The following is a 12,498-nucleotide window of genomic DNA, read 5'->3' on the forward strand; positions in this document are numbered from 1 at the left end:
GTAGCCTGTGAAAAGGACTCATCCTGGAGAAGTTTGAGGAAGACTTTCTTCTGTGGGAGGGACTCCACTATGCAGGAGCAGGAGAAGGTCTCCTCTCTCTGAGGGGGAAGCAGTTGCAGAAACATTGATGAGCTGGCTTTCTGTAACTCCCACTCCCAGTCTCTCTGCGCTGCTGTGGGAGGAGGAGGAGGTAGAACCCGTGAAGGATGGAGGGATGAGAAGATGTTTTTGGAATTTGTTTTACTTCTCATTAACCTACTCTGATTTTGGTTGGTAATAAATTCAGTTAATTTCCCCAAGCTGAGTCTGTTTTGCCCGTGGTGGTAATCAGTGAGTGATCTCTCCCTGTCCTTATTTCAACTCATGAACATTTCATTACATTTTCTTACCCCTGTCCAGTTCTGGAGGGCAGTGTGGTTTTGGAGGGACATCTGTGATCCAGCTGGAGTGAAACCACCACACCATCAGTGCCAGGCAGTGGGACCTGTTAGGTTCATAGAGCCCACTGGGGGGACTGAGGTCTTTGTGTCTCACCTTGCCCTGTGACAGTGGGGTAAGAATCCCTGTGGGCCATTTCATCCTTACCTTTGTCTAAAGTGTCATTCCAACCTGAGTTTTTAGTTCTCTCATTGTAGCTGTCGGTGTTTATCCATTGTTGTGACCTAATCTGATTCAGACTGCGCTAATGTCATTATGGTAATTGTTCCTAAGGTAGCTGTGAGGCAGTTTTGCACATGCTTATGCCAGTGCTGTTTTATCTTACCAGTGAGAATTAACCATTTAAATAAGAAGGAATTCAATCCTGTAAGTAAATGTCAAGAGTTTGTTCAACGGATAAGAATGGACAAGAGTTTGTTCAATTCTTTACGAATCATTTTCCATCCTCTGAAGCGCAGATGTGAAGTCCTTTGAGATGGAAAATTATAGATTGGGAGCAAAAGCCATTCAAATAGTGTTTTACAGGGGTATAATAAACAAATGTAGACCCTCCAAAACCTGTACCTTTCAGCCATCATTTGGAACAACCACTATGCCATTAAATATTATAGGAACAAAGAGTAATTTTTAAGGTAGTACAAAAGGACCTCAGGAATTCTTACTATCAAAATGCAGACTGATATCAGGGTGGGATTGGGGTGTCTTTGGGTAGCCAGATGCTACTGGCTCAGTAAAGCTGCAGAATACAGTGGCTGAAATGCTGATCCTTGTTTGGGTTCCTCCTTAATAGGTGCTTCCTTGAGCTTCCCCATCCCGTAGATACTTTTTTATCACATATGTAGTGCAAAGTTTCTTCTGTGCTTGAAGCTTCTCTTGTAGTCTTAGTCAGCTTTTTCAAAAATGTGAGCTCTGTTCCTTGCCCCTGGAAGTCATCAGTGGAGATAGATCCACGCTGGAGCAGCTGGATGCTAGACATGATGCTTCTGGAGGCAGCAGAGTGTTTACTCAGTAGTTACTTGTAGAACAAAAGTTCACTCAGGATGGCTGCCTTCACTTAAAGTGGACTCCCATCTGAAACAAATTGGTTTGTAAATTGTTTTTATTTGGGCTTCAGAATTTTCATGGAAAGACTTTGTTAGCAGGTCTGTGTGGCATCTGGGTAGCCAGCATGGAAGCCATGGCCTAAGACAATATTTCAGAAAATTATTGTCGTTCCTTCTCTAGTCCTTCAGGAGCTTGATTCCAAAATGCACAGATGCCCATGATACCAGTTTCACACACTGGTGTTGGGGCTCCTCCATTTTTCTGTGTATGGCTGTAGGGGATTTACTGAATGCTGCAAACAGTGGAGTCAAGGACATGAGCCTCTGGCTTGTTACAGGCAGAGAGACGGGCGTTAGAGATTCTTGTTTTCCTGTGACAGTTATTTTGGTGAAAAACTGTAGTGGAAATTCTGTGAGTTCTTTTATGAAGGATAGATGCCTGATTTGGACTCATCAGTGCCATCCTGCCCAGGGACTGCTTTTACCTCCTGCTTCTCACTCCATTGCTGGCATTGAGCAAGCAGTGGGAGCCATTTCCTTTGCACAGTTAGAATTAAAAGCACAGGCTGCTCTTGCAGAGATCCTCTTCTACTTCACTGCCCAACTCTATTCCTTTTAGCATTATCGTGGCTTTGTACAAAGGTGCTGAAGTGCCAATGGAAAGGATATGGATTGAATGAAAGGGCAGGATTCAGCAAGGGAAATTAAACTGTCAGTGAGGTTGAGGGAGAGGCCAGGAATCTTGTGCAAAATGGGTTTTGTTGTTCAATCATTAGGTAGTAGGTTTTGGTTAGTTTTGTCATTATTTTGAAGCTGAGAACCTCTAGGAACAGTCCCTGATATAACTGTGGGGCTGGAATGGGTTGGGAAGATGGATAGCAATGACATCTCCATTGATGTAGAAAATATTTGGGGTATGTGTGGGAGCTGAGCAGCGTTCCTTCTTTACCCGTGGCCTTGGGTTACCATGTTAACTTCAATACATTTCCTCTTTTTCAGACAAGTTACATTTTTATATGCTGAATTTCTGGGTAGCCTTCCGTAGATGTATTTCTTACCACCGAGCGACTATGATTAGCATGATCCTGTTGTTTGGATCCATAAAATTTCACCAAGCAGTGTACAGAGGACTGGGAGGATTTCCTCTGCTTTTCAGGTGTATTTGTGTGAATTTGGGTGCACTTGTGTGCAGTACAAGACGGTAGTTGCTGTTTTTTCTCCCAGGCTTCTTTGCAGACTCTGCAGGAGGGCCATTTTGCAGGATGACAGACTTTCCTTCTCTGCTGTGTTCTTTTCCAACTTTGAGTGTCTCTCTTCAGAGACTCACAGGAGAGGATTTCATTAAGTGGCCCTTTTTACTACACCAAAACTTTGACAGTATATCACCACGATCTGGTATAGAAGCTGTGACACCTAAGAGCAGGTCCAGGAGATGAACACGTGGACTGGGAGATGCCTCTTTCCCATTCAGCAGGCTGAGTGTCTGGTTCTCTTCCTCTCTTCTTTCTGATGTGAAATCAAGCAAGTGCTGGATCCTTTCTGCAGTTGGGTATTCTGAGTTCAGTTGGGTTTTTTGTGCTGTTACATGTCTAAACAAGGATAATATTGACCAGATTTCAGTGTATTTGTAAACAGTTGGTGCTTTATGTTTGAAACATTGAGAGGCAAAGAAAGAAGTTCACTTGACTGCTGTGGAGAAAAAAGGTTTGGTTTCCTTTTTTTTTTTAAGGAAAAACCCAAAAAGCACAAAACCTTTAGGATATGTTTTTAGCTTTAAAACCATGCAAGAAGTTTGCATTAAAAGATTCACAGACATAAGAGTTACACAAGGGACAAAGCCCGCAGAGGAGAATCGGAACCCAAAGGGGTTGGACTATAGCCCCTGCAGACCCTGCTGTCGAGTGTCCAGGTTAGACTTGTCCCATTTTTCATTCTTTTAAGGAAGAAAACATCTTTTGTAGGAAACAATTTCAGCAAAACTCCCAATTTTCTTTAGCAGCTGGAGAAGCTACAAAGCAGTCCTGAGACCTGTAAGCCAGAGGAGTTATTTTTATAAAAAAGTGCTACAATAATACAATAGTAAGAGTTGTGAAACGTGTTGGTGTGTGCATGAATGGTTCCATTTACTTTGGAGTGCAAGAACTGCTGTACAGCTGAAACACATTCACAAAATACTTTATTTTTTCTGGAGGAGAAACGAAAGTACAAGCCATGAATCCTTAAGTAATTGAAATAACTGTGGAAAGCAGCAAACTGTTCTTTTACCTGGACAATTGTTCATGGCATCTTTTTATCAGTGTTAGATTTTGCGTGGGACTCCCAAGTGTTGTCTCCCTTGTTGTATAATAAAGTTGCTCTTTGTATCGTGGTCTTGTTGTAGTGTAGATAATGCAAAAATTACCCAAGATGTCTGTATCTGTGCTGAGCAGCTATCAAGTAGCAAAAGATGAAATGCCTCTTTTACATCTTACGTAAAAGCATTACCCTTCCCTGCTCTCTGCAGAGCGTGCCTTGATGTCTCAGCTGCATTATTTATGTGTGGGTGGTAAAGATCTGTGAAAATGGCTTAAAAATGGCAATTTAAGTCATGAAGGATGTCAGGCAAAGGCCTGAAACAGGGCAAATTGGCCTGGAAAGCTGTGCTGAGGCTATCCTGTGCCAGCCTGCCAGGATATTTCTTTGGTGTTGTAGTGCTGTGTGGGTCACCCAGAGCAGCATAAGCATTTTGAGAAGCAGTACAGTTTCACTGGCCTGAAATGCAGCTGTACTCGAGGCAGAGGACCCAGGTAGATGATGCTACAGAGCTTCCAAAAAACTCTGAGCTCCACACTTTTATTCAGATGCTCTGAGCATGTCACCTCCAGTCTAGTTGTGAGTGGTGTTTGTAGTTTAGAGGGTGATTTGATGCTCTGGTTATACACACCACATCACATAAATAAGGAATGTCTCTCAAGTCTCTTTAAAACCTCTTGTTTCCGTGTTAGTTCTTCTAAATATGCTGGCTTGCTGTCAGTGCCTTTCATTTCTGCCTGATTTTTCCCAAGTGTATCCCTCTGGTAAGTGCAGGTGTCACCTGTCCTGCACTCAGCATTGCTGCTTGCACTGAGAAGCTTTGCCCTCTGGTGCAGTCCAGGGGAAGACAGTTGTTTGCATCATGCCACATGGTGGGAGAGTGTTCTACCCACTCCTTAACAGTGCTTTTATGTAATTTGTCAGTGTTGCTGCTGAAAACAACTCCGTAAATAAATATACAGAGAATGTTCTTTCATTACCAGTTTACAGGAATATCTTACGGAAGCAGTGTGTGCCCAAGCATTGTGTGCTGAAATACTGCTATTACTTGAGTGCTTTTGAGTGGCATAAAGTATATGAGCCTATATGAAGTACCCACATGGCCTAAACAGTACAGTATTGTACAGTAGTGAAGGGTGTTCCTTCATTACTCTATTAGAAATATTCAAGATTTTTGCCTTTTTTTTTTTTTTTTCTCTTGGTCTGATTCTCAAAGTAGGGGTTTTATCTTGTATTTTATCAGATTCACCTGTCCTGATATACAAAACACCTTGGAGGACCCTCAGGGTCCTAATTTTGGGGTATCTTTTACTCCAGTGATCATTTATGCACAACCTGACTCTTTTTTCTTTTTTTTCACTAGGAAGCTTTCACTACATTTACCTCTCTGTCATTCAAATGCTTTTTAAGATGTAGAGCCTGACTATGTGGTAGAAAAATCATCTGGAGTTTATTGGACCCAAAAGGCTCTGCACTGGCAGTTGTTGAAGTACTGCAGTAGAAAACAAGATATGTCTGCCCTGATTGCCATGGTCTCATATTGCTTTTGAATTTATTCCCTGACTTTGAAGCTTCTTTAGGTGCTGCTGTGAACTGGCAACAGAAAAACACATTTCAGGGCATTCTCTGTGCCTAGTGGCAGGGAGGAGCACAAAAAAGTCATAGTGGTGCTGTATTTCTTGCTGTGCTCCCAGGACTCTGCTCAGTGTAGAGGCCAGACTTACTGCTGTGAGAGGATGCAAATTGTTCCTACCCAGTTTTGCCATGGCAGATTTGGAGTAAGCTGAGCAGGAGGCTGTGGGCAGAGATGCCTTTGTTTCATGTGCATGAGTAGAGCTTAGGGTGGATCCAGTGCCTGGAGGGTTGCAGGAGATGCTCCATAGCTGTGTTGACAACGCAGGACATTGCAATGCTGCTTGGACAGCCACTACCACCTTCTAACTGGAGGTCCTTTCTCTCTGCAGTGACATGGCCTGGATTAATCCCAGGATTGTGGAGATCATGGTAGAGCGTTTTCCTGGATTTGTGTGTAGTTATTTAGTCCCTGCCTATACATTCACATGCTGCTCTCAGTGCATCCTTGCTTCTCCTGTAACATTTGGCTCATACCACAAGACATGGATTAAGTCCAGTTGAAATATTCCTGAACCTTATGGCTCAGACTCCTCTCACCACTTCCATGTGCGACATCTGACACTGAATTTAAACTTGATCTCTGTGTGTCTTAATCCAAGCCTCTCCTTCTCACTGAGCTCACTGGTGTGCAACTGATGAGGCTGCAGCATAAAAGCATAGAAAACAGTGACTCATAACCCTTTAGTAGCAGACTGCAAGTATAAAATATAACACTCCGTCATCCACAATATTTTTTTAAACAAAACAACGTAGACCAGTGATTCAGCATCAGTGTGGGTTATAGTACATGAAGTTTTGTCCTGGAGCCCTCTGGCGTCTGATTTCTTCCTTCATTTCGTGAGTTTAACAGGCCCCCACCCCACCCTCCTCCCTCCTTTGTGTTGTGTGCTATATATTTCATAGCAGCTGAGCCCCTTGGCTGACACATGCACATACATATTCCTATAAAATCTCCTGCACAGACAGATGGAATGCTGTCAGAATGAGCCATGCTTCTGCGTTTACAGCAAGCCCCCACGCTCAGGGTATATATGTGAAGGGTGGAAGGCAGCTGGTTATTTATTGCCATAATAAGCACTGGCAAGAAAATGACAGTATTTTGTGCTTTGTGCTGCTTACTGTTCTTTTCAGCCTGTTGAGGCATTTCTAGCTATACTCTGTTTATGTTCATTCTGGGTAGAGGTGGAAGCAAGTGGCAGCTTGAGTTTTGGAAGCTGACTGTATTTTGTGAACATAGCATTGCTTATGTTGTAGACATTATTTTCTTCCAAAAATTATTTGGTTTTGTCAAGAAAGTAAGCCCTGTGCATTCCTACCTTCCATGAGTGCCTACAGGCTGTTTTATACATCTCTAATCAGATGATGTTAGTACTAAAGGAGGTCCCAGCTTTGTACAAGCTGCAGTGCCTGACAGGAAAAGTTTTAGGGTTTTGGGTTTTTTATTTCTTTCTTTGGTTGGTCTTCCTGTGGGTTGGTTGGTTGGTTGGTTTGTTTGTTTTGGGGGTTGTTGTGTGTATATTTTTGTTGTTGCTTTTTAGCATGCTTGTTTGTTTGATTGATTGTTTTTTAATCTGAAAAGGTGAGACAAAAAGAACCAGAAAAGACAAGTACACTATAATGTCTTCTCGATTAATGGAGGTTTTGGTACTTCCATAGTGATCTGTTTTATATGTGTACTTCTATCTCAAAGAATTATACAACACTCTTTTTTTTCTTTTTTTTACTGAACGCTGGTTCTGTGTGTTGGAAGACAAAGAAAAAGAAAGGTAGTAGAATCAAAAGCAAGCAGTTTTACACAGCAGGTAATTAGATTATAAAACTCAGTGCAACAGGAAATCATTGAGACTGAGAGCTCAGGAGGATCAAGAAAGGGGACTGTGCACTGATTTGGGTAATAAGAGCAAGCTAAGTCAATAGTTCTTGCTGATAGAAATGTTGCTGAGATATTGAGTACATAAGATGGTGTTTCAAGGCTTGTGTTAATCACTGTCTAATTTCAACTGTCAGATCTCACCTCTGAGATCCCCACTACAACAGTGCCACCTAGAACATACTGCACGTGAAGGGGACATATTACACTAGATATATTCTGATCTGATCCTGCCTGGCACCTCCTTCCTTTCCCCTTTAGAGAAGAGTACTCCCATTCTGCAGATGGCAAAGCTGATACCAATGCTTTAATACCTACAACTCTTGCCTTCGCTAGTCGGTACCTTTTAAGTCGTGTTACTTGAAAATAAATCCTTGGATAACGTACCCAAAAGCAGAAGCAGAAGGGGATTGTTGGAACAGAGAAGCAGGCAGTGCAGAGTTGGAGGAGGGGACGAACTATTTTTGGGTCCACAGCTTAGGTTATATTTGTGTATGAGTAAGTTTTACAGTGGTGTTTTAGTTTGTTACTGAGTAACCTGCAGATAGCAAACATCAAAAATACAGTAACTTGTACAGACCTAAGGGATATGCTGACTTGATATGCTGACCCGGTGCCTAGCCCAAGTCCTTCTGTACTATTCATAGTACAAACTTATTTTGAATTAAATAATTTAGGCAGTTGTATTTCTCTGCAGTCATTATAGACAATATCATCTCTACTCCTGGTCATGGTGCAGCCCAAGTGGGATCTGTTTCATGATATCTTACATTTCAGTAGCGATTTCTTGAAGGTGTGAACTTTCTGCTGAAGTGCTGAATTGAAGCAGAACCTGATTTACAGAGCCACCATCTGCAATCCCAGCTGAATTACATTGCTGTTTCTCTGGATGTCTAATGAGGTTATTTCTAGGTTAATTTTTCTCCTGATGTACTCTTAATTAAAATATAATGAAGGCAGCAGAAGTTGCAAAATAAAATAACTTGAGAAGATCCATTTTGTGCTGCACCAGTGCTTTGTAGTTGGATGTTTGGTATTGCTGCTAATTATTATTTTATATGAGCCACGTGTTAATAGCATTTGTGTGTGTGTGGATCATCTGCAGAGCCTATGACAGCATTCCAGAAGTGGAGTGAGCTACAGTGGCTGAGACCCTGGGTTTGCACCAGTGGGTTTCGTTGCTGTGTTGGATTGAATGGAAGGAAATATTAGTGTTCTTTAGTCCAGCAATCGTGGAATATGAAGGGGAATACCTTGCTTTGTTAAGAAGTCACATATTGCAATTAGCTTTCAACAATCCACTGATAGTTAATGGAGAAAGTGATTTATTTCTGATGAGGCTCTAGCTTTAATTTTTTTTTTTTAAGAGAAAGAAGAGGAAATCATTCTTTTTCGGAAGATTAAAAGCAAAAATGAGGTTGATAGTTGGATATGATACTCAGAATGTAAGCATTGTGCTCCATAATCAGCAAGTGTGAAATGCATACCCACCAGGATGAGTTAGACCAAACATGTGTTGGAAAATGAGGTTCTTCACACAAAATTGCCTGTGCTATTCCCACATACATGCACAAAATATTCAATCACTTAAAGTCTTCATGATTTCTCAACAATACCTGGCAATTAAATATTTGTAGATGAACTTTCATGTTCTGTTGTGGATTAGTTGACTGCTGTCTCTGCAGCAAGCTTAGGAGTTGGTCATAGAATGAGGGGATGTAAAACCTAACGGTATCTTGCAGGCAATAATCCATCTTTAAAAAGGGCATGTGGCTGGATTTAATACTTCTGTCTCGTAACCTGCTTTGTTACATCCTTAGTTGACCAAAATCTTCCTTCCTCTCTAGCACAGAACAAAACCTTTTGCTGTTTCTAGATGCCAGTGTCTAACTGTTTGTGCTGAAGTGTTGCAGCCAGTACTTTCTGGGATTATATCAATGATTTCCACACTCCCAGTCCTCCTCTTAAGTAAACGAACCAGTTTAACCACTTCTTAGGAGCAGGATAATTTGAGAAGGAAATCCTTCAGAGATCTATCCTGCTGGTTTACCTTTTCTCAGCTGTACACTACAACCAGAATTTGCCTTTTGAAACTGGTACTAAATGAACGTGTAGTGATCAAACTTAGCCAGAAGCTCTTTGCAGCTAAGCCGTGGAAAGGAATGCATTGTTACAGAGGTGTACTACTGCAGCTAGAGGCAAATTTGGCCTCCTTAGAAATATTACTCTTCTACGTGCAGCAAGATCCTGCTCATCTCAGTTCCTGTGGGATCTTGGAGCAGATATTATTAAGATCAGAGTGATCCCAAAACAGTGAGGTGGTCAAATTTGAGAGAAGGCAGGAGGCTTGCTTTTGGTTCAGCAGCCTTGCTGAAGGTATTTAGTCTGAACCTTCACAGCTTTTCGAAGCCCTGCCAAGCAACAGCTGGGCCCTCCCTTTCTTCTCACTTCTCAAACAGACCTCCATAGCTTTTCTCATCCAGTGAGTTACTTCCTTGTTGAAGGTTCCCTCACTTGATTATTGCATGAGAAAATAATCAGGCTTCACTGCTGTTTTGGAAGCTGTTACATCTGGTAGTGTGTCTGAGGTTTTCCTTTAGCAAAACACTGTTTATTGCCAATCTGAAAACAGTTGTTTTCTCTCTGAGAAACCAGTGTGGATTTTTTTTTTTTTCAGGACACCATAGTATCCCTAACTGCTCTTGCTTTAATGACTAATGAAGCAACAGAAGTGGCCTGTTACTTGAAACTGAGGTGGAGAATTTGGATATCTGAATATACCTGTGCCCTGGCTCCATTACTGTATTTCCACCTGTGATAAAAGAAGGGAGCAAGCAATGGAGCAGAACCAGGACCTGTCTTCTTCAGCAGTGTAGGGACCAGACAAGGATTTGAACTTTGGGTGAGCACTGCAGGCCCCCACTGCTCTGCTTGCACAGCTTGCTGCTGTACACCCTGCCCACCAGGCTTTCTGCCTCTGCACTTCTCCTGCTTGCACAGGGAGCAGTAATGCTGTGAGAATAAACACTCTCAGGACTATAAAGTGTATGTAACTGGGAATATAAGCATATCAACTGTCAGCTCAATAATCCAGATGCCCATCTGCCTAGAATGCTTTACTTGGAGTCCAGTTGTTGTGGAATAATGCACCTAGAAGGCATATTGTCCTTACCTGTGCCAGATTTCTTTGGTAAGAAGTCTGCAACAGTGAGAGGAGCCAAAATGGGCAAAGAGATGGTGCACTAAGTAGCACCGTTTGGTCTCTGTTTCCTCTTCTCACAGTTGACCATAGGTCTGAGTGATGCTTGGTCTTGCCAGATAGGTTGTTACCATTCAGTGCATGTTGTCAAACATAATTAGGCAAGAGCTAAACTACTTACAGAACTTAAATGGTATCTAGAACTATATCTGGTTGGTGATAACTCACTAAAATTTTAATATAGTTGTCCCTGCCTGTTCTTGCTGCTGTTAGTAACCTAGAGGAGAGGTTAATGTTATCAGTTCTGCATCTGTTAGAACATCATCTGTGTGAGTGTGATGATTTAGCTCCTGCTTTGTCTTTTTCTGTAATGCTTTGCCCAAAACCATCTCTGTTTTTCCTCTGTGAGTGTTTGTGGGAAGATCTCCAGTCATTAACATTGATGTGAATATTCCCAAAGCTCAGTGCAGTCTTTAAAACATGTCCAAAGTATGCTTTGGTGCGTGTTAAGTCCTGCTTAAAGGCGAAAAGCTAAGACAAAGGAAATGCAATGAACCATCTCTTGTACCTCAGCTCTACCTTGATACCTCTTGCTGCTGGGTGACATATATGTGGCATCCTGAAGAGCGCGTGCATTCAGAGGAGAGCGTGGAAGCAAGTACTGTTGGCTTCATTTTGTGTGGTGTCTTACTCTCTGGATGCCTCCTGAAATCACACTGCTCGGTGCCCGTGCACTTGTGGATGGTATAGTTAGTTCATTCAGTGGATTCATTTGAATAAATAAAACCTACTGCACTTTTTGTATCCGTTCAGACACTAAATGCACTGCAGATGAGGGCAGCTGGAGGGGCTTGGAAAAGAGTTCAAGCCTTGCTATAGTCAGCAGTGATCTGGGAAACAGCATTGGGAGAGTTAAAATGGGGATGTTGGTATCTCTTGCTAAATGCTTTTTCAAGACTGTGGATTTTAGAGTATTGCAGAATATTGCTACCTAGATGTTCTGCCTTTGGAGCAATATTGCAGAATGAGACAGCACATTAGCTGTAAGAGAGCATTTTACTAAAATACTTCCTAGCTTGTTTCCTGGCAAAAAACTTTTCAAATATTCTCCCTTTCATATGTCCCAGTGATCTGTTCATCTGTTTTCATAGTATTTTTAATATTTTTACAAAACTGGGGAGTGTTTGTTTTGGTTTTTTTGGTTTGTTTTTTAAAGGAAATTAAATTGCTTTCAGCTAGGGGCCTTTCATTAAACACAGTCTGTAGCATGTCTCTAGCATCAGGAGGTCCTGATACTGGGCTGTAATTGAGTTTTGCATTCTGTCTGAGCAGAGTTCGTCTCAAAAACTAAAATCTGAGGGAAAAAGTAATTTGTACAGATGGTCTTCATAAAGCAAAGGCAGATTAAATCTGGACCTGTCACGGAATTGCTCTTACAGATGCATCTGCTGCAAAATAATTACCTCTCTCGAGCCCAGTAAGCTAATCAATGTCTTTTGTTTGTGTCTGCAGTGGAAACAATTAAAAGCTCATTTCCTGTTTTTTAGGTAAACTTACAGATTCTCTGATTTTTAGGGATAATTAGATTCATTTTGATGTGTATCACAGTCCAAAGTGTTCCTGTTGGACAACTAGCTGTCTGTAATATAATTTACCTGTAGTCAGGATGTAATTTCTTTTCAATCACTTTTTTAACTTGAGATGGTCTTTTGCTAAAGAGTTCCAAATCATTTTGTCTCCTTCACTGTAAATCACATTTGAAAAGCTTAGGGCTTTTTGTACAAACATAAGAAATGCCATTATTTGCATTTATTTCAAATTCTTTATGTTAATTTTCTGCAACATGAGAAAAAAATTCTGTAACACAGTTGAGAAAATGAACACTGCTACTACCTTAGTTGTAGTCTATGAAAATCTGTGTTGGGAATCTGATCTCTCAAACACAGTGAGAGGGGCAGGGGATGTTAGAAAGTAGCTACTGATGATGCCACTTAATTCCTAGAAGCACATCTGAAATTCCC

At 41.5% G+C, this 12,498-nt stretch overlaps 1 protein-coding gene across 2 annotated transcripts in view; it reads left to right on the forward strand.

Annotated features, from left to right (window-relative positions):
- The window catches only part of SHLD1 (shieldin complex subunit 1), a 46,748-nt gene that overhangs the window by 10,947 nt on the left and 23,303 nt on the right, over positions 1-12,498 (forward strand). The window contains exon 4 of one of the 2 annotated variants that reach the window (XR_003573355.1): positions 9,956-10,180. The exons of the other annotated variant lie outside the window; for it this stretch is intronic. The gene's annotated coding sequence lies outside the window, so the exon portion shown is untranslated. The remainder of the gene's footprint in view (positions 1-9,955; positions 10,181-12,498) is intronic. 2 annotated transcript variants of the gene reach the window in all.

The sequence above is a fragment of the Empidonax traillii genome, unplaced genomic scaffold (assembly GCF_003031625.1).
Source record: "Empidonax traillii isolate 1590-97213 ecotype Southwest subspecies unplaced genomic scaffold, ASM303162v1 scaffold889:size374758, whole genome shotgun sequence".
NCBI classification, from domain to species: Eukaryota; Metazoa; Chordata; class Aves; order Passeriformes; family Tyrannidae; genus Empidonax; species Empidonax traillii.